Source organism: Somniosus microcephalus, chromosome 6 (genome assembly GCF_052327205.1).
Source record: "Somniosus microcephalus isolate GS21.2 chromosome 6, FLI_Smic_1.0, whole genome shotgun sequence".
In the NCBI taxonomy this organism is placed as follows: domain Eukaryota; kingdom Metazoa; phylum Chordata; class Chondrichthyes; order Squaliformes; family Somniosidae; genus Somniosus; species Somniosus microcephalus.
Genome location: NC_140992.1, coordinates 235,134,493 through 235,162,240, shown reverse-complemented (window position 1 = coordinate 235,162,240; position 27,748 = coordinate 235,134,493).

Genomic DNA, 27,748 nt, shown 5'->3' with positions numbered 1-27,748 from the left:
ACTACCCTCTGAGTGAAGAAGTTTCTCCTCATCTCAGTTTTGAAAGAGCAGCCCCTTATTCTAAGATTATGTCCCCTAGTTCTAGTTTCACCCATCATTGGGAACATCCTCACCACATCCACCCGATCAAGCCCCTTCACAATCTTATATGTTTCAATAAGATCGCCTCTCATTCTTCTGAACTCCAATGAGTAGAGTCCCAATCTACTCAACCTCTCCTCATATGTCCACCCCCTCATCCCCGGGATTAACCGAGTGAACCTTCTTTGTACTGACTCGAGAGCAAGTATGTCTTTTCTTAAGTATAGACACCAAAACTGTATGCAGTATTCCAGGTGTGGTCTCACCAATACCTTGTACAACTGCAACAATACCTCCCTGTTTTTATATTCTATCCCCCTAGCAATAAAAGCCAACATTCCATTGGCCTTCTTGATCACTTGCTGCACCTGCATATTAACTTTTTGAGTTTCGTGCACCAGGACCCCCAGATCCCTTTGTACTGCAGTACTTTCCAGTTTCTTGCCATTAAGATAATAACTTGCTCTGTGATTTTTCCTGCCAAAGTGCATAACCTCACACTTTCCAGTATTGTATTCCATCTGCCAAATCTCTGCCCACTTACTTAGCCTGTCTATGTCCCTTTGCAGGCTTTTTATGTCCTCCTCACTCACTACTTTCCTTCCCATCTTTGTATCATCTGCAAACTTTGATATGTTACACTCGGTCCCCTCCTCCAAATCATTAGTATAGATTGTACAGAGTTGGGGACCCAGCACTGACCCCTGCGGAACACCACTAGTTACTGATTGCCAGTCTGAGAACAAACCATTTATCCCAACTCTCTGCTTTCTGTTAGATAGCTAATCCTCCACCCATGCCAGAATATTACCCCCAATCCCATGATTTTTTATCTTGAGCAATAATCTTTTGTGTGGCACCTTGTCAAATGCCTTTTGGAAGTCTAAATACACTACGTCCACTGGTTCCCCTTTATCCACCCTGTATGTTACTTCCTCAAAGAACTCAAGCAAATTTGTCAAACATGACTTCCCCTTCATAAAACCATGCTGACTTTGTCCTATTAAATTATGTTTATCCAAATGTCCCGTTACTGTCTCCTTAATAATGGACTCTAAAATTTTACCAACCACAGATGTTAGGCTAACAGGTCTATAGTTTCCAGCCTTCTGCCTACTACCCTTTTTAAGGTTGAGTGTGGCTTGGCAGTAGCTTTTCGTGATCTACTAAGATCATTGAAAGGTTTGCATCACTGCAGCCTGGTCCTCCTGACAACATCCCTGCTTGTGTCCTCCTGTGCAATGTGCAACCAGGCTGTGTTGATCTCCTGGGGAGGTCCCTCCTGCCCATGGGATGGGAAGAGAAGCTTCCTGCATGTTGTGACACCCTCCATATGGGAGTCATGGGAGAGCCTGGGTGCAGCCATGCACTTCTGTGCAGTGCTTGTCAGTGTTTGTAGCACCTCAATGCTGTAGAACGCTGACAGCAGAACTGTCAAAATCAATTTGGACATGGCTCCTTTAAGGAAACCGGCTGATGACACGTCATCAAATGACGTCATCAGACCCGCTTCCTATTAATCGGCTGGGAACCTTGCAGGGCGGGCTTAACAAGCCCTATTAACATAAAATCACTTGGAGAGTGCGGACTGCAGTAGGCAGCGGGCTGGGACCGCGACACCAAACCTGGCCGCCCGGGACCCGCCTCGGTCAGCAAAATCACAGCCTCTGACCCCAACAGGTCATCTTGGAATCCTTGCAAGGCTTGCACCTGGCGCATCCAGGTTCTGGCCTAGTTTTCAGCCTTCCTATGCGCAGAAGTCCTGAGGATTTTCAACTCCTTTCTATTTGTTCCCACGTTCAGCATTCTGCACATTAGTTTTATAAATCCATCACCGAATCTTGTCACTTATATGTTCAAAGGATATTTTTTTGTTACATTGATCGTTTATTAAAGCAAACTGTTTTGTGGTGTTTTAATTTTAGATTTTGTTGTATAATGAATGATTAAAATTGACAGGAACGAAACATTACAAATTGGACATTTTTAACATTTAAGGACATTCCTAATGAATGAAGGGACAGATTTGTTCATTATGATTCTGTTTAAATAATAAGGGGACTAAATTGGATAGCCCCCTAAAATGGGCGCGAGTATTGCGATGCGCGATTAACCTGCGCCTGTTGCTTCCAATGAAGGCAGCACGCAAATTTAGTGTTGCCTGCTAATTTAAATGATTGGAGAATGTAGCCAGCGCTGAATGCGCTGGCAAGTAGCTGCACACCTCAGCAAGTTTGTGCGAAGGAGACGCATAATGGCGCAACAGGAGAGAGAGCATGCTCCAAGGTTCTCTGATGCTGCACTGGAGGCCTTGGTGGAGGAGGTGGACAGAAGAAAAGAGGTCCTCTGTCCACAGGGGGCCAGGAGGCCCTCCAGACAAACTCTACAAAGGCAGTGGGAGCAGATAGTGTGGCGTTCAAATCCAAGGAGTCAAGCTCCAAGGACCTGGATCCAGTGCCGCAAGAAGTTCAATGACCTCACACGAGTGGTCAAGGTCAGTGAATTCATCTTCAAATGCAATATCCTACCAAATGCACCACTGGCCTCACACGCTGCTCAATGTACCACACCCCCATCACTCACCTACCAACAATCTCTATCAAAGAGGACTTATACCTCACATTCATAGCTCCACCTCACCCTCACGCACTTAGCATTGCTGCAAGCCTCACACCCACATCTCATAGCTTGCACACACTGTCAGCTATACAAACCATGACAGCCTCACCAAAAAACAATGCACCACACTCACTGACACACTTCTCTCTCTCTTGCAGGACAAGTTGGCACATAACCGAAGGCAGCAGGAGCTAACCAGCGGGGGAAAGGCATGCCTGCATGACCTTACCGCTATAGAGGAGACGGTGGTCGCTATCATTGGAGCGGCCATTGCTGAGGCCTTGGCCAGAGCCGGGGCTGAAACCATTGAAGATGATGGTATCCTCAAACCTAATCCTCCTCCTCATCTCCCACTTCATCCTCATCCCACCATGTCTTCTGATTTAAAAGATGGTATAAGCATGCGCCTCTTGCTTTCCCCCCTCCCCTACCCTTGTGCCTTTCTCCTTTCAGATACCCAAGAACTGCAACCTGGTGAGGCAGCGGTGGAACAGCAACAGGTGGAGGTGAAAGAGGAAGAAGGAAGTGATGATGAAGACACAGCTCTGTCACTCGATTTCACACTTGCAGCCACCAGCTCAGGTACTGATACTCTCTGTAATTTAGAGGATAGCTTAGACACAGGATCTGCACATGGTGAGACACCGGACATGAGTAGCCTGCAGCCAGGGCAGGGGGACAAGGGTAGCGCAGGTGCCCGCCCGCCAGGTGGCGAGGTAACACACGAGTTCTGCTGCAGAGGAATCAGATGAGCACTTCAAACAGGTGGGCTACAGATGAAGGCTGCTGGATATGCAAAATGAAATGCTTGGTGCATTGGCAGGCCTGCCAGAAAGCCTGCGTGCAATATCAAGGAGCATGGAAGAGTCCAGCACCAACTTGGCACAGGGCTTTGCGCAGAGGTTGGAGCCCGGCATGGAAATGGTGGCCAACTCCATTATCACACTTGCGGACCCAACCATGAGGCAGTGTCTGATGGCCGATGCCTCAGCTTCAATTGCCGCACAAGCAGAAGCCACCCAAGGTCTGGGTGCTCCAGTGGAAGCTCAGACGTCAGTCATGCAAGCTCAGCTTGCTGCCACGCAAACTCAGACTGCTGCCATTGTGGCTGCGGTTACCAGTATTCAAAGGTGCTTACAGGGTGAACACAGCAGTCCAGCAATCTGTCCTCCAACAGATTACTAGGATTGCTGAGGCGCCGCCCCGGGGGAGTGGCAGTGGCTCAGTTGAGCATGATCTTGCTGTCCTCTCTCAGGGTGGCAGCATTCATCCTCCTATCCCTGCCACTCTGCCAGTGCCCTTGCTGTTGCCCGTCAGCCAGCCCAGACTGCTGCCGCCCATGCTGAGGTGGTGCAGTGCAAAGCTGGGCCTTCTAGGCCCAGAGCTGTTTGAGGTCATCCTCCAAGACTATCTGCAATCTCCTCCACTGAAAGTCAGCAGCCTTCCACCAGCCATGCTGCAGCCACTGCGGTAGCACTGCGTAGGAGCACTAGGACAGGCAAAGGCACACGGCGGACATGCACTAAGGGAATGCACAAGGGCGATTCATTTATGTTTGTATGCAATGTGGCATGGTTTGATTTATAAATTTGGTTTGGACTGTTTATTTTGTGTTAGCTTTTATTTTAGCATTGTGGCCAAGCGGATGCTGTGATGGTCAGTGACAGAGGGAAGGTAAGGAGTGTGGGACTGTTGGTGAATGTGGAATCGGGGTTGCATTTACTGGTATTGCAGCAGAATGAGTCGGTCACTGACAGCCCAGCCAGAAAGGGGCTGTCTGGTTTGCCTCCTCCTTTCCTCCTCCTCCTCCTGCTCCACTTGAGCCGATCACCATATAGCTCTTGGCAAGGGCTGTGACCTCATGATGCCGAGGTTGTGCAACATGCAGCAGACCACCATGAATCTCAACACTGACTCTTCAGGGCTCCTCCAGGGTGATCCAGGCATCGGACACATTGCTTCAGCACCCCAGCGGTCTGCTCGACGATATTTCGTGGGACAGTATTGCTTTTGTTGTATGAATGCTGCCCACATGTGGGTGGGTGCACACCGGAGTCATGAGCCATGTTGTTAACGGATAGTCCTTGTTGCCCAGCAGCCACCCTGCGCTTTGTCGTGGTGGCACAAATGCAGATGGCACAGCGGACTGCTGCAGAATGAAGGCACCATGACTGCTGCCAGGATACCGGGCATTCACCTGCATGATTCGCTGAGTACGGTCACACACAAGCTGGACATTGAGGGAGTGGAACCCCTTTCAGTTGTGGTACATCTCAGAGTTGACAGGCGGTGCCCACAAAGCGACATGCGTGCAATCAATGGCATCCTGCACCATGGGTAAGCCTGCAATCCTTGCGAAGCTGTGTGCTCGAATCCGCCTGCTGCTCTCTGGCAAGAAAGAATGAAATGTAATCAGCTCTCTTGGAATACAGAGTCTCAGATACCTCCTTATGCAACAGTGCACGGTAAACTGGGAGATGTTGCAAATATCTCCTGCTCCAGCCTCGAAGAAGCCCGACGCATAAAAGTTCGCGGCCACTGTGACCTTCACAGCCACTGGCAATGTGGTCTTCGCCCTGCTCTGAGATTACAGTTGTGGCTGCAGCAGGTGGCAGATTTCAGTGAGGATGCCCTTGGTGAAGCGCAGACGTCTGACACACAGTTCCTCGCTGAGGTTCAGGTAAGAGAATTGCTCCATGAACACCCTGGGTGGATATGTCATCCTGCTGAGAGCCCTTCTCCCCCTCCTCCTCCTCCCTCTTCCAGCAGTTTGTCCTGCTCTGTGCCCATTCTCCCTGTCATGCTGTAGGCCAAGGGGAATGCCTACTACTGCACCCATGTCTGGAAGCAAGTGGTTTGTGCAAAATCCTTGAAGTCAGGAAGAAATCCTTCAGCACCTGCCACACCACTCCCTGTAGACTTAGTTGATATTGTTAACAGCTCTCTCTCCTCAGGTATTGTCCCCCTCCCCTTCAAATCTGCCCTCATCACCACTCTCCTCAAAAAAACAACCCTTGACCCCCTCCGTCCTTGCAACCTCCCTTTCCTCTCAAGTTCTTGAATGTGTTGTTGCCTCCCAAATCCATGCCCATCTTTCCCAGAACTCCATATTTGAATCCCTCCAATCAGATTTCCACCCCTGCCACAGTACCAAAACGGCTCTTATCAAAGTCACAAATGACATCCTATGTGACTGTGACAAAGGTAAACTATCCCTCCTCATCCTTCTTGACCTGTCTGCAGCCTTTGACATGGTTGACCACTTCATCCTCCTCCAATGTCTCTCCACCATCGTCCAACTGGGTGGGACTTTGTTACCTCTAGACTTGACTATTCCAATGCACTCCTGGCTGGCCTCCCACCTTCTACCCTCTGTAAGCTTGAAGTCATCCAAAACTCGGCTGGCTGTGTCCTAACTCGTACTCATTCACTCATTACCCCTGTGCTCACTGACCTACATTGGCTCCTGGCCTCGATTTTAAAATTCTCACCCATTTTCAAATCCCTCCATTGCCTCGCCCCCCTATCTCTGTTAACTCCTTCAGCCCCACAAGCCTCCGAGATATCTGTGCCCCTCTAATTCTGGCCTTTTGAGTACCCCGATTTTAATCGCTCCACCATTGGTGGCCGTGCCTTCAGCTGCCAAGGCTCTAATCTCTGGAAGTCCCTCCCTAAACCTCTCCACCTCTCTTTCTTCCTTTAAGATGCTCCTTAAAGCCTACCTCTTTGACCATCTGTCCTAATATCTCCTTATGTGGCCTGGTGTCAAATTTTGTTTTATAACACTCCTGTGAAACACCTTGGGACGTTTTACTACATGAAATGCACTATATAAATACAAGTTGTTATTGTTGACTTTAGCAACTTTAAATAACTCTAGAAACCACAAAACACTTCTACAAATGCAGCAAGAGCCAGTAAAAATCAATCAGCAACTAATCTGTAAGTAGTAGATGATCCCTTTAAATAGTGTTGGTGGGGGGTCCTTCCTGCTGCTGAATGCGTGTTCAGCTGTGCGAGCTTAAGAGAGGACGTTAGCTGGAGCGTTGACCTCCAAAATGGCAGTTCTGGTGATGTCACGATGTGCCTACTCTGCATACTTCTGGTGCACGCTCCCTAGGGCGGCGCTGATGCTCGACCCAAGATGCCGTCCAGTGCAGCCCGCACCAGAAGCATCTGCGCTATTTTGAAACCAAAACGGTACTCATAGCGCATAGGGGTATGGTAGCATAGTGGTGACATTCCTGGGCTAGTAATCCAGAGGCCTGGAGTAATAATCCGGAGATGTAGGGCTCAATTTTAACTCAGCCGTCAGGCGGGCTTTGAGGCGTGTGGGGGGTTAAAATCACAAAACCTGGGGGTCGGGACCGCCGCCCCCCCGCCTGGTTCCCGACACCTAGCCATTTTACCCCAGGCGTGTCTGATGGTCCCGAATCAATCCCGCCTGCAACAGTCGGGACTGGCCTTTGGGTCCCTTAAATAGCACTAATAGGCCTTGATAATCCTGTAGGAATGGTCTAATTCCTATCAAGAGACTGAGGTCGACTCAGGCGATCAATCAAAAGAAGTATAATGTAAAACTAACTGAGTTTAACAGACAAATGCAAGAGAACTACGGATACAGGTCTTTACAGTTCGAAGGCTCCACGAGGACTGCCAGGACGGCGTCATGACATCATCACGTTTTTCCCGCCGTTGGAGGATCACGTGATTAATGGCATGATGTCATCGCGTTTGCCCGCGCTCTTAAAGGGACCGCGCTCTGTACATGCAAACAGTGTATACAAAGATACAGGTTCAGGCTGTAGTTAACAGATTGTTAAAGGGAATTATATACAGTTGTTCAGAGTCTCTTAGTGGCTCTGCCACATGCGCCCCCCCAGAATTGTCTTTAATGGAAAAAGTCAAATGGCGAGGAGGCCTGACAAGCCTGTCAAAGCGACTTCTGTACTCCTAAACTGGAAGCTGCTGGACGGCGGGCGGGCTGTCATGTGGTTGCGCTTGTCCTGGCACGGCAACTGTGGGCGGTCAGCCATGTCTTGGCGGCTGTGCGGTCTCGACAGGACAGTCAAGGTCCAAGTGTGCCGGTTTCAAACGGTCCACCAAAATGTAGTCCGGTTTACCCCCGATATCCACTGAGAAACTTTTGTCTCCTGCCTCTAGCACGCAGAAAGGACCAGTGTAAGGGGCCTTGAGCGGATCCCGATGAGCGTCGTGGCGGGTGAACACATATTCGGCGTTCTTCAGCTTTGCTGGGACGTGTGAGCTCTGAAAGCCGTGCTGCGATGTTGTTACAGGTGCGAAACACCTGGCTGCCTCCTGGTGGCTGATGAGTTGGTTGGATGCGGACCATGGCTCTGTTGGAGTCGGAAGGAAATCCCCTGGTACGCGTAGCGGCTGGCCATAGACGAGCTCTGCCGAGGACGAGCGAAGATCTTCCTTGGGTGCCGTGCAAAGACCCAACAGGACCCATAGTAGCCTGTCCGCCCATCCAGCACCTTGGAGGCTGGCCCGCAGTGCGGCTTTGAGCGACCTGTGAAATCGTTCGCACAGTCCGTTCACCTGTGGATGGTAGGCTGTGGTGCGATGTAGCTTGATGCCGAGCCCCTGAGCCACTGCGTCCCAGAGCTCAGTGGAAAACTGCGGTCCATGATCAGAAGAGATGTCCGCAGGTACCCCGAAACGGGCGACCCAAGAGAAGATGAACGCCCTGGCTACGTCTGCCGAAGTGGTGGGTGACAAGGGAACTGCCTCTGGCCATCTAGTGGTGCGGTCTACCATCGTTAGGACATGTGTAAACCCATGGGAAGGTGGAAGTGGCCCCACCAGGTCCACGTTCATGTGATCGAACCGTCGCTCCGGAACAGTGAAGGTGGCCAATGGAGCTTTGATGTGACGCTGCACCTTGGCCTCTTGGCAGACCACGCAGGTGTTGGCCCAGTCGCGGACATCCATATGCATGCCCCGCCAAATGAACTTGGACAACATCAGCCTTTGCGAGGCCTTCATTCCAGGGTGTGACAACCCGTGTATGGCGTCAAACACTTTGCGGCACCAGGTGACTGGCACGATAGGGCGAGGATCTCATCCGGAGATGTCACAAAGTAGCATGGTGCCTGCGGCATGGAATTTGCCGTCGGCCACTTGGAGGCTAGAGGGGCTGGTTTGGTAAGCCTGCACCTCCGGATCCGAGGCTTGATCTGCGGCCATGAGGGCATAGTCGATGCCAAGCTGGACCGCATGAACGGTGGTGCGGGAGAGGCAATCTACCACCAGGTTGTCTTTACCGGCCACATGCTGAATATATGTAGTGAATTCAGATATAAACGTTAGCTGACGTTGTTGTCTGGCTGACCATGGTTCGGCGGTCTTGGCCATGGCGAAAGTTAGTGGCTTATGGTCCACAAAAGCGGTGAAAGGACGTCCTTCCAACAGGAACCAGAAATGGCAGATGGCCAGAAAAAGAGCCAGCAACTCCCGGTCGAAGGTACTGTACACTCGCTCGTTCCGCCATAGTTGACAGCTGAAGAATGCCAGCGGTTGCCACGTTTCGTTTACCCACTGTTCTTGTACTGCACAATGGCGTAGTCTGACGCGTTGGTGGTGAGGGCGATGGTGGCTCCTGGCAGCGGATGCGCCAGCATGGTCGCGCTGGCCAAGGCGCTTTTGGTGTCAGCGAAAGCACGGTCCATGTCGACCATCCAGCTTACCAGATCCTTGCCAGACTTGCCCTTGAGGGCCTCGTAGAGGGGCTGCATGAGCAGTGCTGCCTTAGGCACGAAACGGTGGTAGAAGTTTACCATACCGAGGAATTCTTGCAGGGCCTTAATATTCTGTGGGCGTGGGAAAGATGTTACTGCCTCCACCTTCCTTTGCAAAGGAACTGCTCCTTCCGAGGTGATGCGATGCCCCAGGAAATCAATTTGTTGCAGGCCGAACTGACACTTGGCCGGGTTGATGATCAGGCCATGTTGGCTGAGGCGCCAAGAAAGGGTGCGTAAGTGACCGATGTGCTGCGGCTGGCGATGAGAATATCGTTCAGGTAGACGAATATGAATTTGAGGTCCCGGAGTACGTAGTCCATCAGGCGCTGGAAAGCCTGGGCAGCGTTCTTCAGTCCAAACGACATCCGCAGAAATTCGAAAAGGCCGAATGGGGTGATGACTGCAGTTTTCTGGACATCTTGCGGGTGCACCGAGACCTGGTGGTAGCCATGGACAAGGTCGACTTTGGAAAAAATGGTATTTCCCGCCAAATGGGCAGAGAAATCCTGGATATGAGGGATCGGGTACCGATCAGGAGTAGTGGCGTCATTGAGGCGTCGGTAGTCGCCGCATGGCCGTCATCCGCCGCTAGGTTTCAGGACAATGTGGAGAGGCGAAGACCAGGGACTATTCGACCGGCGAATAATCCCTAACCGTTCCATTGTGGTGAACTCCGCTTTCGCGGCCGCGAGCTTGCCAGGTTCGAGGCGCCGGGCCCATGCGTAGACCGGGGAGCCAGTAGTGGTGATGTGGTGTTCGACACCATGTTTCATGGCCGTAGAGGAGATGGTGGGTCTGGTCAGGTCTGGGAATTCACCTAGCAGGCGAGTAAACTCATCCAGAGTCAGGAAAGCACAGGAGACGGTGCGCGACATGGCGTTTCTGCGGTGGCAAGGGATAGAGTGAAACGTGGCCGCATTGATTAACCGTCGGTTCCTTACATCGACCAGGAGGCTGTTGGCGCACAAGAAATCCGCACAGAGGATGGCTTGAGAGACCTTGGCTGTAACGAATTCCCAGTAAAACCGCTGGCCACCGAAGCACACCTGGACCCGCCGTCTGCCGAAGCTCCAAATAGCCCCGCCATTAGCTGCCTCGAGGGAGAGGCCGTGCCTTCCAGCCTGTACATCAAGAGCTGACGCGGGTTGGATGCTACACTGCGCCCAGGAGTCGCATAGGAATTGCCGACCAGAGAGGGAGTCGGTGATAAACACGAGCTTGCCTGAATTTCCGATTGCCATCACAGCCGCAGGGCACCCGTTAGACCCGATCCTCTTTTGGCAGAGTTGCTGTTTTTTTGGGGGCGAGAAGCTGCAGGGAGGGCGGCAACATCTTGCTTTCGCGCCAAAACGGGCGTGGTAGAAGCACAGCCCCGCGGGTTGAGGAGCTGGGGCGGTGTCTGTGGGGGATGGGCACCTCGTGGCAGCGCAGTACTGCTGCGTAACCGCAAAGATCTTGTCCACTTTGGCAGCAAGCGCTGCGCAGTCTGTGACTTCGGACCTGGCCAGGGCAGCTTATACTTGTTCCGGTAATTGGCTGCGAAATAGCTCCCTAAAGAGGAAGCATTCCGTTTCGGAGCCCAGGAGCGTGAGCATTTGGCTCATTAGCTCGGAAGGCTTGGAGTCCCCGAGGCCGGGCATAGCGAGCAGTCGGCGGGCGCGCTCCGACATCGTGAACCCGAAAACCTGTAGCAACCATGCCTTGAGTGTTTCATACTTGCGGCCGTCCGGGGGGTTCTCAAGCAGGCTGACGACCCGTGAGGCGGTGGAGCCGTCGAGTGCGGAGACCATGTAAAGGTATCGGGTCTGATCCGCAACGATGTTCTGCAGTGCGAACTGGGCTTCGGCTTGGATAAACCACGAGGTCGCTTGTTGCTCCCAGAACTGCGGCAGCTTCAATGCAACAGAGTTTGCTTCCATGCTTCGTTCCTTCTTCGAATATTGTTCGCAAAAATCGGGGTCACCAATGTAGGAATGGTTTAATTCCTATCAAGAGACTGAGGTCGACTCAGGCGATCAATCAAAAGAAGTTTAATGTAAAACTAACTGAGTTTAACAGACAAATGCAAGAGAACTACGGATACAGGTCTTTACAGTTCGAAGGCTCCACGAGGACTGCCAGGGTGGTGCCGTGGACGGCGTCATGACATCATCATGTTTTTCCCGCCATTGGAGGATCATGTGATTAATGGCATGATGTCATCGCGTTTGCCCGCGCTCTTAAAGGGACCGCGCTCTGTACATGCAAACAGTGTATACAAAGATACAGGTTCAGGCTGTAGTTAACAGATTGTTAAAGGGAATTATATACAGTTGTTCAGAGTCTCTTAGTGGCTCTGCCACATGCGCCCCCCCCCAGAATTGTCTTTAATGGAAAAAGTCAAATGGCGAGGAGGCCTGACAAGCCTGTCAGAGCGACTTCTGTACTCCTAAAGTGGAAGCTGCTGGACGGCGGGCGGGCTGTCATGTGGTTGTGCTTGTCCTGGTACGGCAACTGTGGGCGGTCAGCCACGTCTTGGCGGCTGTGCGGTCTCGACAGGACAGCCAAGGTCCAAGTGTGCCAGTTTCAAACGGTCCACCGAAATGTAGTCCGGTTTACCCCCGATATCCAACAAGAAGCTTTTGTCTCCTGCCTCTAGCACGTGGAAAGGACCAGTGTAAGGGGCCTTGAGTGGATCCCGATGAGCGTCGTGGCGGATGAACACATATTCGGCGTTCTTCAGCTTTGCTGGGATGTGTGAGCTCTGAAAGCCGTGCTGCGATGTTGGTACAGGTGCGAAACACTTGGCTGCCTCCTGGTGGCTGATGAGTTGGTCGGATGCGGACCATGGCTCTGTTGGAGTCGGAAGGAAATCCCCTGGTACGCGTAGCGGCTGGCCATAGACGAGCTCTGCCGAGGACGAGCGAAGATCTTCCTTGGGTGCCGTGCGAAGACCCAACAGGACCCATAGTAGCCTGTCCGCCCATCCAGTGCCTTGGAGGCTGGCCCGCAGTGCGGCTTTGAGCGACCTGTGAAATCGTTCGCACAGTCCGTTCGCCTGTGGATGGTAGGCTGTGGTGCAATGTAGCTTGATGCCGAGCCCCTGAGCCACTGCGTTCCAGAGCTCAGAGGAAAACTGCGGTCCATGATCAGAAGAGATGTCCGCAGGTACCCCGAAACGGGCGACCCAAGAGGAGATGAACGCCCTGGCTACGTCTGCCGAAGTGGTGGATGACAAGGGAACTGCATCTGGCCATCTAGTGGTGCGGTGTACCATTGTTAGGACATGTGTAAACCCATGGGAAGGTGGAAGTGGCCCCACCAGGTCCACATTCACGTGATCGAACCGTCGCTCCGGAACAACGAAGGTGGCCAATGGAGCTTTGATGTGATGCTGCACCTTGGCCTTTTGGCAGACCACGCAGGTGTTGGCCCAGTCGCGGACATCCATATGCATGCCCCGCCAAATGAACTTGGACAACATCAGCCTTTGCGAGGCCTTCATTCCAGGGTGTGACAACCCGTGTATGGCGTCAAACACTTTGCGGCACCAGGCGACCGGCACGATAGGGCGAGGATCTCATCCGGAGATGTCACAAAGTAGCGTGGTGCCTGCGGCATGGAATTTGACGTCGGCCACTTGGAGGCTAGAGGGGCTGGTTTGGTAAGCCTGCACCTCTGGATCCAAGGCTTGATCTGCGGCCATGAGGGCATAGTCGATGCCAAGCTGGACCGCATGAACGGTCGCGCGGGAGAGGCAATCTACCACCAGGCTGTCTTTACCGGCCACGTGCTGAATATATGTAGTGAATTCAGATATAAACGTTAGCTGACGTTGTTGTCTGGCTGACCACGGTTCGGCGGTCTTGGCCATGGCGAAAGTTAGTGGCTTATGGTCCACAAAAGCGGTGAAAGGACGTCCTTCCAACAGGAACCAGAAATGGCAGATGGCCAGAAAAAGAGCCAGCAACTCCCAGTCGAAGGTACTGTACACTCGCTCGTTCCGCCGTAGTTGACAGCTGAAGAACGCCAGCGGTTGCCACGTTCCGTTTACCCACTGTTCTTGTACTGCACCAATGGCGTAGTCTGACGCGTCGGTGGTGAGGGCGATGGTGGCTCCTGGCAGCGGATGCGCCAGCATGGTTGCGCTGGCCAAGGTGCTTTTGGTGTCAGCGAAAGCACGGTCCATGTCGACCATCCAGCTTACCGGATCCTTGCCAGACTTGCCCTTGAGGGCCTCATAGAGGGGCTGCATGAGCAGTGCTGCTTTAGGCACGAAACGGTGGTAGAAGTTTACCATACCGAGGAATTCTTGCAGGGCCTTAATATTCTGTGGGCGTGGGAAAGATGTTACTGCCTCCACCTTCCTTTGCAAAGGAACTACTCCTTCCGAGGTGATGCGATGCCCCAGGAAATCAATTTGTTGCAGGCCGAACTGACACTTGGCCGGGTTGATGATCAGGCCACGTTGGCTGAGGCGCCGAGAAAGGGTGCATAAGTGACCGATGTGCTGCTCCTTGTTAGGGCTGGCGATGAGAATATCGTCCAGGTAGACAAATATTAATTTGAGGTCCCAGAGTACGGAGTCCATCAGGCGCTGGAAAGCCTGGGCAGCGTTCTTCAGTCCAAACGACATCCGCAGAAATTCGAAAAGGCCGAATGGGGTGATGACTGCAGTTTTCTGGACATCTTGCGGGTGCACCGGGACCTGGTGGTAGCCATGGACAAGGTCGACTTTGGAAAAAATGGTATTTCCCGCCAAATGGGCAGAGAAATCCTGGATATGAGGGATCGGGTACCGATCAGGAGTAGTGGCGTCATTGAGGCGTCGGTAGTCGCCGCATGGCCGCCATCCGCCGCCAGGTTTCAGGACAATGTGGAGAGGTGAAGACCAGGGACTATTCGACCGGCGAATAATCCCTAACCGTTCCATTGTGGTGAACTCTGCTTTTGCGGCCGCGAGCTTGCCAGGTTCGAGGCGCCGGGCCCGTGCGTAGACCGGGGGGCCAGTAGTGGTGATGTGGTGTTTGACACCATGTTTCATGGCCGTAGAGGAGATGGTGGGTCTGGTCAGGTCTGGGAATTCGCCTAGCAGGCGAGTGAACTCATCCAGAGTCGGGAAAGCACAGGAGACGGTGCGCGACATGGCGTTACTGCGGTGGCAAGGGATAGAGTGAAACGTGGCCGCATTGATTAACCGTCGGTTCCTTCCATCGACCAGGAGGCTGTTGGCGCACAAGAAATCTGCACCGAGGATGGCTTGAGAGACCTTGGCTGTAACGAATTCCCAGTAAAACCGCTGGCCACCGAAGCACACCTGGACCCGCCGTCTGCCGAAGCTCCAAATAGCCCCGCCATTAGCTGCCTCGAGGGAGAGGCCGTGCCTTCCAGCCTGTACATCAAGAGCTGACGCGGGTTGGATGCTACACTGCGCCCAGGAGTCGCATAGGAATTGCCGACCAGAGAGGGAGTCGGTGATAAACACGAGCTTGCCTGAATTTCCGATTGCCATCACAGCCGCGGGGCACCCGTTAGACCCGATCCTCTTTTGGCAGAGTTGCTGTTTTTTTGGGGGCGAGAAGCTGCAGGGAGGGCGGCAACATCTTGCTTTCGCGCCAAAACGGGCGTGGTAGAAGCACAGCCCCACGGGTTGAGGAGCTGGGGCGGCGTCTGTGGGGGATGGGCGCCTCGTGGCAGCGCAGTACTGCTGCGTAACCGCGAAGATCTTGTCCACTTCGGCAGCAAGCGCTGCGCAGTCTGTGACTTCGGACCTGGCCAGGGCAGCTTATACTTGTTCCGGTAATTGGTTGAGAAATAGCTCCCTAAAGAGGAAGCATTCCGTTTCGGAGCCCAGGAGCGTGAGCATTTGGCTCATTAGCTCGGAAGGCTTGGAGTCCCCGAGGCCGGGCATAGCGAGCAGTCAGCGGGCGCGCTCCGACATCGTGAACCCGAAAACCTGTAGCAACCATGCCTTGAGTGTTTCATACTTGCGGTCGTTCGGGGGGTTCTCTAGCAGGCTGACGACCCATGAGGCGGTGGAGCCGTCGAGTGCGGAGACCACGTAAAGGTATCGGGTCTGATCCGCAACGATGTTCCGCAGTGCGAACTGGGCTTCGGCTTGGATAAACCATGAGGTCGCCTGTTGCTCCCAGAACTGCGGCAGCTTCAATGCAACAGAGTTTGCTTCCATGCTTCGTTCCTTCTGCGAATATTGTTCGCAAAAATCGGGGTCACCAATGTAGGAATGGTCTAATTCCTATCAAGAGACTGAGGTCGACTCAGGCGATCAATCAAAAGAAGTTTAATGTAAAACTAACTGAGTTTAACAGACAAATGCAAGAGAACTACGGATACAGGTTTTTACAGTTCGAAGGCTCCACGAGGACTGCCAGGGTGGTGCCATGGATGGCGTCATGACGTCATCACGTTTTTCCCACCATTGGAGGATCACGTGATTAACGGCATGACATCATTGCATTTGCCCGCGCTCTTAAAGGGACCGCGCTCTGTACATGCAAACAGTATATACAAAGATACAGGTTCAGGCTGTAGCTAACAGATTGTTAAAGGGAATTATATACAGTTGTTCAGAGTCCCTTAGTGGCTCTGCCACAATCCCATTTTAACAGGCCCTTGCCTGTTTAACTATTTTCCCACGTAAAACACGCCTGGTGGGATCACGCCTGTGAAACCTGGCATGAGCACTATTTCCTCGCTGACTATCAGCTGCAGGTCAACCATTAAAGAGGAGATTTGATCAGTCATCATTTGCAGGTGGCAGGACTTTGTTGTCTCAGGCCTGGGGCAACTTTTACCAGGCTTAACCACACCTGTGGAAGGTTGGAGCCTCACACACTTCTCCAGTGTGACCTCCTGCAAAACCCCTCTCGCCACCCTCACTCAGCGCTTCCTCAACTGAGGCATCTACCAGAAGCATGGGAGGCCTTTTTTCCTTCCCTTCTTAGCATTAGAGGACCTCCAGCACCAGGCGTGGCAGCAGCAGAACCAGGAACAACAGCAGCACCAGCAACAGCAGCATCAGCAACAGCAGCAGCAACAGGAGCGCAGGCTGCTGCTCACCCACCTGAGGCAGCACAGGCCAGAAGGGGCCAGCGCATGGAAGCCCGTCGGCGCAGGAGATACCCCCCAAACAGGGTTTACAGACACAGGGTCAGCTACCTCAACATGACTGAGCAGCAGTGCCAAAGGCGGCTCCGACTTTCGCGACAGGTAGTGACTGACATCTGCGCAATGATACAGCAAGACCTGCTGCTGTAAGGATTTCGGGGGCTTCGTTTAAACTGGTTTAAGGTAATCTACCTGGCCAGCAGTCCTTTTGCTGCTGCACTCTAAACCAATTTACAAACAGCGGTTTCAAATCGCTACCCCTCCTTTAGTTCTGAGTGGAGGAACTTATAATTAATGATATTAAAACGGAACACGTGGTTTGGATGAGAGAAAATTATCAAGCTTTATTAACTAAAAGAAACTACAATCACAATATCAAACTATCCCACACGAACACAGTAAAATTGTAAAACTATATATCAAGGGGGTACACACGGCAAAAACGAGGGGTACAATGGCTACAATGTTATTTAAACAATCTTAGCAATTCCCTTAAATCACCATCCCCCCTTAACTCCTGCTAGGTTGCCTTGTTGAGAGTCAGAAAATCTCTGCTCACATGGTCCAGCGAAGAGAGAGAGAGAGAGAGAGAGAGCTCACCTTATCGTCCCAGGAAGTCAAGAGAAAGAGCTGGCTTCAGCATCTATCTTTATACCTGGTGAGCCCCCCTGCCGTTCTGCCTTGCAAGGGCTGTGTGCAAAATTAACCCCAAAGCTGTGATAGGCTAACTCAAAGTGGTTAGATTGAGTTAATGTGATTTTCAGAGCTCCCTTTGCTGAAACAAAAGGGAGATACATCTGCTCCATTGTCCAGTACTGGGTGTCTTAAAAATCCTTTCAAATGTTAACACTTCCCATTTAAGATACAAAAAGTCACTTCTGCAGTTTAGATGTCCTTTGGATCCACTCGACATACAAACAAATGCTAATAGCATTCAATTGCTTTGTAAACAAAGCATTGTCCTTTGTCTTCATTGAACCTTACTTCCAGACACAGAAAGCTGCATTCCAAACCTCTTTTGTCCTTCGGCCATGTGGTGTGACAGCCATTTTATCTTTGGAAACTTAAAAGCACCTCGCTCAGGGATCCTTTAATCAAAAAAATGAATCTTCATAACTGTAAATTATTGCGAATTCTTACAGTCCGCCCTTGGATACTTCCAGCTTGCTTGTAGTATCCTCTTGAAGAAATGAGCAATAATTTCTGACCCCCCAGAAACAACCATCCCCTGTATTTACCTAATAGCTATCTGCCACTGATCCCCGTCCCGTCTATTCCCCTTAAATTCAAGAAAAAACCATGGTACGGTAGGCATCTTACAGATACTTCAGTTTTCACTAAGGGGTCTCATACCCCTACACGCTTGTAAAATTATACAGTGTAAACCAAATTTACAATCACCTTTTCTTTTTACATCATAAGTTATTACAAAATGTTGCAATCTTAGTTACACAATGCACTCAAAAAAATTATCGCAAGCACGGAGAGGGTCCTACGCCTCTGCTCAACTTGGAGTTGTCACAAACTGGTCCCAAGCACGGAGAGGACCTCACGCCTCTGCTCAACTTGGGGCTGCAACACAAAATACAAAAAATCAATAAACAACATTCTTAAATGAACCCCGATCATCACGTGCCGATGATGGGTCGCGAAATTCGAGTGGGTATTGCTCCTCCCACTCGGGCAGTAAAAGTACCTTCCACCCCACTTTGATCCGCTTAAACTTTAAAACAGGCAGAATGGATATACCGACCAGCCTGCTCCGCCAGCCCCGAGCCGTTCCCTTGTCCCTTTGTGGAGGCGGGGTAACCCTCACGTTTAAAATTTACCTTGGCACAGACCGAGACCGGGGAGTATGGGATCTCATGACTCCCAGTCCCTCCCCCTCCCGTCTTCCCTCGACTGGCTGCAGAAAATGATGGGTGCCTGTGTGGCGGCACTCCCTGGCCCCACACTGATCCGGCCACCCACTCATCCTTCCCAGCCACAACTTATCTTCTTTGCCCGTGGGCCCCCGTGTGCTTCCTCCCTCCCCCGACCGCACCCACGCGACTCTTGGGTCTCCCCCTCCTCTATACAATCATTCCCGGGCCATCACCACCCACCCTCGGGGAACGCGTCCCTATCACAAGGCGTCCGCGCTTCCCCATCGTGACTCCTCGACAGCGAGGTCTCCCGCACGTGAACTTCGGTCAGGATAGTGCTGGGTTGGGGGCCGTGCCCCACCCAGCTGGGGCCATCTCCTCCCCGTAGGAGGAGTAGGCAAGTTCCTCCGGACTCTGTCCGGTTTTTCCCGAAGATCGCTGCGGAGTCTCCTGGATTCGTCCAGTGGCGAGGTGATCCCCAACATTCCGTATCTTCATTCGATGTCCAGCTCGGGCTGGGCGAACATGGCTGCTTCATTTTCCCATCTCCTGCGAAACTTAAAAGGGACATGCAGCCAGGTCTCACTGACCTGCTGCCTTAGGTGGAGACATGGTCGGGTCCCTCGACCTCGGACCAAAATACAAACATTCGGCACACATGTAAACTTAAACTCTTTGCACTTACTTAACAAACTAGTTAAATTAACAAAACTTAAAATACACCTTCCAAGCACGCTATATACACACACATAGCTATAATACAAATGCCGCCCGTCTCCGGACGGCCAGTCTAATCTCTGGCACTGTCGCAGATTGCTGCTGACTGCAGCGAAGCTGGACTGCCTCCTGTCTCTGGTCCCTCGCAGCTTATGGCTGTTGAGTGGGGGCCTCTGTTCTCTGGCTTTTCCCTGGCTCGGGAGACCGCCCTACTCCACTGTAAAGTGGGTGACCATGCTTTCTTAGGCTGGGGCACCCGCTGAGACCTTCTGAGGGGTGTCTCTACGGGGGAAACTTTGGCTGGCGGACCCTGAGCTTGGGTCACAGCCCCAGCTGGCTGGGAACCTGCTCCCCCATGTCCAAATAGCCCGCACTGTATAATGTACCCGGCAGCCTGCCGGTGCAAATCTCTCTCTGGGTTTGTCTGCTCTTTCCTGCCCACACCTGTGCTGGGGGCAGGTATACTCTCACCACCCGCTGCTGGTGGCTGGAAATTTTCCTCCCCATGTTTCAAACCTGGTGTCAGCTCCCTCCCTATGTCTCCTGCAAGAGGGATTGCTATCCCTGCCCCCGCAGGGTCCCACATCATGGGGGGGACACCTCTAGAAGCGGGCTGGGAAGCTGGCTCCTTTAAATAGGCCACAGTGCCTGTCTTTACAGGCGGTGAACTTGAACTTGCCTTGTACAATTTGTCTGAATTTCTCTGTGCCCCATCCCTGCCTGTAATCACTGCCACTGGCCCGGACCCACATGGGTCCCAGAAAGTGCCTGCACGTGCACTCTCTTTGACCAGCATACCGGCCAGTCATTGTGGGGAGGCAGAGGTGGGCGAGGGGGTTGCAGCACCATTGATGGCTGCTACCTTTCCCTGGTTGGTCAGGAGAGACCGCATTGCTTCCAGTAGCGACTCGACTGAGGCGGGGGAGATTCCTGTCTCTACCCTTTGGGCTGGGGCTGGGGGATTCTTTCCCTTGCTATTCTTCCAGGAATTCTTACAGTCTTTTCTCCAGTGACCGTCTTTCCCACACCCATAGCAATTTAACCGAGCCTGGGAGGGACTGTTCCCCTCCTGGTGCCACTTTCTTATACTGAGCCCCAGGTTCAACCTCGTGGACTTTACCCTTCTGCTGGGGGCTCTCACCATTCCTCCCATTCCTAAATGTCACCATGAGCTGCCGGATTACAGTCTCTTCGGTTACTAGGGGGTCTCGGGGGTCAAACCATGCGTTGGCCTTTGCTCTTATCTGGGGCAGGCAATTGTACACCAGGCAACGAAGCCATTGGGTCTGCTGCTGCTGGTTCAGCTGTGCCCTATCTTGTCCCCCTGTACATGCACGGTTGTAGACTGGCCACAGCCTGTCTGCAAATGCCTGTGGAGTCTCCCCTTCCTGCTGCAGGGTTCTACCTACGCGATCGAACGGATTGCCGTCGTTCGCACCCATGGCTTCCAGTATTTCCTCCTTCAGGTCCTCAAAACCCTTCTCTCCTCTCTTGGCCTCAGCCGAAAGGGTCTGAAAGAGCTTACTATCCACAGAGAAAAGCAACATTCTGGCTTTCTCTTCATCATCACAGCCGTTAACACTGGCTGCCTGGTCTACTTGTTGGAAGTGCATTGAGGGGTCTCCCTTTTCAGAGAGCATGGGAATATGTTTCACCATACCCCTGAGCTGTGGGGTATCATAAGGGACCAGATAGGTATTCTGAACAGCCCCTGGGTCATTATTATTCACGGGCTGACCGTACCTCCGTTGTCGGAGGGGGTACACTGGTCCTGGTCCCCGCCTGCCTAGCGGGACCTGCTGGCGTTCTCCTACCACCCCATTGTCCACCCCTCCTTGCTGCCAGAGCTCCTCAAAACCCGGAGCTGTGGGCTGCTGACTTGGGATCTCTAATTCCCTAGCCAGCCTTTCCCTGGGTGTTGCCTGTGGGGCGGTTTGATTTGGGCTGCCAGTAAAATCCAGCTGACCTGCCTTCGGGCTGATCATGCAAATCATTCCCCTTGCTGCCTTTAAAGCCACGTTAAGACTTTCTATCTCTGCCCTACAGGGGCCATGATCTGCTTCACCAAACCTGGCATTCTCTTCCCGCAGTCTCATCTCACTGTCCCTCGCCTCTGTGACTTCCTGCACAAGGCGCTCTATAAATGCCTGGCATTTCGTGACCTCTAGTGTGAGGCGTGCATTCTCTTCCCGCACCCTCATACCACTAGCTCTGGCCTCTTTAAACTCCTCCTGCTCTCCCATCACACCCTTCCTAACCCAGCCACCTATACCCCGATAGGTGAGCCTACACGCTGCTGCTAACATTCGCAGGGCTACCCACATACTGAAAACGAGAGAAACAAGAGCTGATGCTTTCATCAGATCCAGACCACTTATTAAATCAAAAACTGCCTCCACTCCTACCTGGCTCGCCATTGTAAGGATTTCGGGGGCTTCGTTTAAACTGGTTTAAGGTAATTTACCTGGCCAGCAGTCCTTTTGCTGCTGCACTCTAAACCAATTTACAAACAGCGGTTTCGAATCGCTACCCCTCCTTTAGTTCTGAGTGGAGGAACTTATAATTAATGATATTAAAACGGAACACGTGGTTTGGATGAGAGAAAATTATCAAGCTTTATTAACTAAAAGAAACTACAATCACAATATCAAACTATCCCACACGAACACAGTAAAATTGTAAAACTATATATCAAGGGGGTACACACGGCAAAAACGAGGGGTGCAATGGCTACAATGTTATTTAAACAATCTTAGCAATTCCCTTAAATCACCATCCCCCCCTTAACTCCTGCTAGGTTGCCTTGTTGAGAGTCAGAAAATCTCTGCTCACATGGTCCAGCGAAGAGAGAGAGAGAGAGAGAGAGAGATAGAGCTCACCTTATCGTCCCAGGAAGTCAAGAGAAAGAGCTGGCTTCAGCATCTATCTTTATACCTGGTGAGCCCCCCTGCCGTTCTGCCTTGCAAGGGCTGTGTGCAAAATTAACCCCAAAGCTGTGATAGGCTAACTCAAAGTGGTTAGATTGAGTTAATGTGATTTTCAGAGCTCCCTTTGCTGAAACAAAAGGGAGATACATCTGCTCCATTGTCCAGTACTGGGTGTCTTAAAAATCCTTTCAAATGTTAACGCTTCCCATTTAAGATACAAAAAGTCACTTCTGCAGTTTAGATGTCCTTTGGATCCACTCGACATACAAACAAATGCTAATAGCATTCAATTGCTTTGTAAACAAAGCATTGTCCTTTGTCTTCATTGAACCTTACTTCCAGACACAGAAAGCTGCATTCCAAACCTCTTTTGTCCTTCGACCATGTGGTGTGACAGCCATTTTATCTTTGGAAACTTAAAAGCGCCTTGCTCAGGGATCCTTTAATCAAAAAAATGAATCTTCATAACTGTAAATTATTGCAAATTCTTACACTGCCCAGAGGACCAGGTGGACACTCCTTACCAGTGGCCATCAAAGTCACCACCGCACTCAACTTTTTGGCCTCAGGCTCATTCCAGGGATCATCAGCAGACATCAGCGGCATCTCCCAGTCGGCTGCACACACTTGCATCATGCAGGTAACCGATGCCCTCTTTGCCCTCGCGCACAATCACATCCATTTCACCAGGGATCGTGCAAATGTGACGGCGCGAGCGGTTGGATTAGCTCATCTGGCAGACTTTCCAAGGGTGCAGGGCATCATTGACTGCACACATGTGGCCCTTAGGGCACCCCATCGCAACCGCAAGGTCTTCCACTCCCTTAACGTTCAGCTGGTGTGTGATCACAAGGAGGAGATTTTGCATGTTTGTGCCAAGTACCCTGGCAGTTGCCATGACTCCTTCATACTGCGCCAGTCTAGTGTGCCTCCGCTATTCAGGCCGCCAGACCAACTTCACGGATGGCTACTTGGAGACAAGGGCTATCCCATGAGGACTTGGCTAATGACGCCGTTGAGGAGGCCAGCCAACGAAGCTGAGGAGCGCTACAACTCCAGCCACATTTCCACCAGATCCATAATCGAGCAAGCCATCGGTTTGCTGAAGATGCGCTTCAGATGCCTGGATAGATCAGGTGGAGCCCTGCAGTACTCAGTAGCCAAGGTCTCCAGAATCATCATGGCTTGCTGTGCACTCCACAACATGGCACAGCGTCGTGGCTTGCAGATTCCTGAGGACCAAGTGGCTCCTCACATACCCTCCTCAGATGATGATGATGAGGAGGAGGGCAAAAACGAGCATCCTGCAGAGGCCCATCAACCAGCGGCAGCATTACGCGAGAACATTGCTGCCCGGGATGCAAGGAATGCACTCATCCTGGCCAGATTTGCTTAGCCTAGTAAATCAAACTCTTTTGCCTCGCAGCTTCTTACCTGAGCATCAACAATGGCCAAACCCTGCAGATTCCAAGCTATTTGACCAGCATCCTGACAACTGCAAGTAATCCTGAGCCCTCAATGTGAAAGCCCCATTCGCAAAATGACACACGCCAGAACTGCAGCAGTTGCCATCAGAATTTTTATCCAAAACAAACAACTGATGGCATTTTTAATAAATACACAACATTTCACCCAAGTGACTACCCATGTGACTATTTGTGCTTTAATTTCCTCTTACGTGTGCTCCTACATAGTGGTTCCCCTGTGGCTTCAGCAGATGTGGAGGCCCCTTGCTCACTTTCCTGCTGCTCCTGTCTCGACACCTTTGGCGGGCGTCCTCTGGGGTGGCGAGCCTGTGAGGGCTCGTCAGCAGTCTGCTGCTCCTGCGGCTGTGCAGGAGTTGAGATGTCTATCTCAGTTGGGTGTGGACTCTGGCGGGGCTCTGACTGAGGGCTCTGCAGTGGCATGGAAGTGTGAGCGCTTGGAGAGGAGCCCCCACTTCCCTGAGGTCTGCCACCAACCTCCCTCTCATGGGTCAGGTCCCCCTCAGTGCCTGCAAGTGGCTTGAGAGCACCTTGCTGCACATCAGGGGGGCCATGGGGACCCGTATCTGCAATGGCAGTCCTACTCAGAAGGGCTTCCATGAAGGTCTGGTTTCTCTGTTCAATAGATGCCCATCGCTCCTCAAGAAATGTCATTCTATTCTGAACACTCACCATGTTGTCCATACCTTGGCGACTAACCTCCTCCATGGCCGTAGCCCTCCTCTCCTCTACTGTAGCCCTCCTCTCCTCTACTGTAGCCATCCTCTCCTCTACGGTAGCCAGCCTTACCACGGAGGCAGCAATCATTTCCACGTAGGTAGCCATCCTTTCCATGTTGATGCGTTCATGCGCCACTGACTCCACAAAGGCTCTGCTCATGTTCACTATGGACTCCTTCATTTGCTCCACACTCGCAGCGACCCTGGAGACAAAACCTACCAGAGAATCCTGCATCTGTGCATGGAGTTCCATCACCTCTGATCTTACGGATGGACCCAGAGGCAAAGGGTCGACATGCAGCTGAGCCGAGCTGGCAGAGTCCTGCGCCCTCCGACGAGGGCTCTCCCTGTCTCCACAATCTGCCGATGCTCACTTGTGAGCTGTGATACACCAGGTGACAACTCTACTCTATGTCCCGAAGGTCCCACCGAGGTGTGAGTGTCTGCGCTGGTGCTGGGTGTGCTTATTTGTGATGACACTGCGCCCTCAGAGGTTGCAGATTCCTCTGAGGAGTCCGGCTGCTCAGGCTCTTCCTCCTGCACCGTGGGGACAGGGGCTCTCGATGGTCCTGTGGGGGAGTCAAGGAAAAAGTTAGAGATGTGATGCCAAGGTTACATGCACATTGCATTGTGCAGATGATCATAAGTCTATATGATGTAGCTTCAGAATCATTATCAGCGACTCATGCAATGCCAATGAGAGAGATGGAAAACTATTCTGTCACCAGCTTGCGGGGATGCACCTGTCTGTCCTTCCCCAACTTCCGCATCTCTGTCCGCCCCGACAATCTCCAGGACGGCTTCCTCCCAGGGGGTGAGCTGGGCTAATGAGGGTGGCCCTCCTCCTGTCCTGGCTCGCTCTCTCCTGTTGTGAGCTCTCTTTTCCTGTAATGAGGGAGACAAGTGGAAGTTGAGTGAGAATGAAGGAGTGAGTGCAGAGATTGCATAGCATAGATACTTAGAAGGAGACAAAGATGGAGTGAGGTTGCAAGACCAAGGGCCCTCCCTGTGTGTTGTCAGTTGTGTTCAAAGCATCAGAGTGAGAGGGGGTGTGAGGGCTGCATGGTCGAATAGTTAGGTGAATGTGAGCATAGAGAGAGGGAATGGGTAAGGGTGCATGGATGTGAGTGTCAAGTGGGATGTGGAGGAAGAGATTGCTAAAGCTGAGTGCTGGTGAGGAAAGGCAATGGGGATCAGATTAAGGGTGATGGAAACTTCATACTTACTTTTCCAGTATGATGAAGATCATGGAATCTTTTCCTGCACTGCATCCAGGTGCGCCGTGTGAGCCCCAAGGAGTTGACTTCCCCAGCCACCTGTAGCCACACAGCCTTGGTCTGACTGGGAGGCCTCTTCCTCCCTGAAGAAGGGAACAGGACCTCCCTGTGGGCCCTAGCACCATCCAGCAATGCCTGGAGTGAAGCCTCATCAAATTTTGGGGCAGCTCTTGCCCTCCCGCTGACCTTTGCTCCTGCAGACTCCTGTGCCATCTTAATGGTAAAGTTTGGAAGCCTGCAGAAGAAGCAAGGCTTGCTGTGGACCTTAAAAGCAGCAGCAATGATGATGTCATATTCTGCGACTTTCTGACTGGAAATACTCAATTGCCAAGGGTTCCCACACGTTGGAAATCAATTGGCCAATTGCATCAATCTCACAGACACATATAGGTTAGTGTGGGAAACAGTAAATTCGAGGAACCCAACAATTCCCCGCACCTGAGTTAAAATTGACCCCGTAAAGTTCAAATCCCATCAGCTGGGAGTTTAAAGTCAGTTAATTAAATAAAAAATCTGAAAAGTATCAGTAATGGTGACCATGAAAACCCAACTGGTTCACTCATATCCTTTAGGGAAGGAAACCTGCCATCCTTACCCGGTCTGGCCTATATGTGACTCCAGACCCACAGCAACGTGGTTGACTCTTAACTGCCCTCTGAAATGGCCTAGCAAGCCACTCAGTTGTACCAAACTGCTGCGACAAAGTCAGCACTGTGGGAACACCTTCAGCACAAGGACTGCAGTGGTTCAAGAAGGTGGCTCACCACCACCTTCTCAAGGGCAATTAGGGATGGGCAATAAATGCTAGCCTTGCCAGCGATGCCCACATCCCATAAACAAATTTTTTTTAATGTAAAATTTAAATCCTAATGAATAAATTTGTTCCATCGCACCTATCTGTAACATCAGGGTGACATGATTGGGCATTACATTTAACTTATAGAGACCATAAGGTATTTATATTTACTGTTATACGCTCTTTCAGTTCTCTCATCACTAGGTGACACTACTGCTCCCATAAGCGCCATCTCCCAGGTTGTTGCTTTAGGCGTCACTGCAGGTACATTATATTTAATACAAAGTCTATAATTACTTTTAAGTTCCCGGAGCAGTGCTCCCAGTAAGTAAATTTTATATTAAGTTCATAATGTTTATTTCAAATTAATTTAATTTTGGTTAATTTTTTTAATGTACTTATTGCCGCCGTCTCTGCAGGGCTTCCTCCTGCCTCCCTCAGGCCATTGCTGCTGCCTGCAGGGCTTCAGGACATGAGTTCCCAAATGCTCCCTGGCCGATGCTCATCTACCTTGTTCCCCCAGGCTCCTCAAGTTGTCTGCCCTTGTCAATAGCAATGCTCGTCCATCCTCAGGACACTTTCCAACTTGGGCTTCAGGTCGTGAGTTGCAGGCTGCTAGTTGTAGTGTATGTACCTTTAAGGGGAGAACTACTTTTTACAGCTCCTGTATACTGTAGTACCGGCAGTGACCACACCTGTATATAAACCCTGAGTAGGGATCTGTACAATTAGTTTTAGAGTAACCCTCATCCAGTAAACACCTGTTGATTGTTCCCTGCAGTCTCTTGTCTCATTATTGAAGGAAATACAACATCAAGATACACGGATCTAACAGTGGCGACGAGACGATTCAAACCTACCTGCAACTCTGCATCACCTCCCAGGGATCCGCTCCTGGAGAACAGAGAAAGAAGAAGGCCGAGTCCAGAAGCACGAGCGTCGACCATCCAGCGGAGATTTGAGCATCGCAGGGGAGGCTGTTGAGAGCTGGGCTTGGTTCTCCAGTCACGGTGGTCCAGCGAAACGGGCTGGCAACAGGTATGGCGCAGACCCTTCCCGGACAGCGGCGGCTAGAGCCGACCGACAGCACAGAAAAGGCCCAGCAGCGTCGACGGGAGAAGAGAGAGGGTTGAGCGCACAGGGCGCAGCTGGTGTTCAGGACCGAGCGGCGTCGACGGGAAAAGAGAGAGGGTAGAGCGCACAGAGTGCAGCCGGTGTTCAAGGGCCGAGCAGCGGCAATGAGAGAGAGGGGCGCGCAGGAAAACGCGCAGAGCGCAGCCGGTGTTCAAGGACCGAGCCGCAGCGGAGAAGAAGGGAGAGCGCGGGAGACGCCATTTTGAGCCGCAGCGGAGAAGAAGGGAGAGCGCGGGAGACGCCATTTTGAGCCGCAGC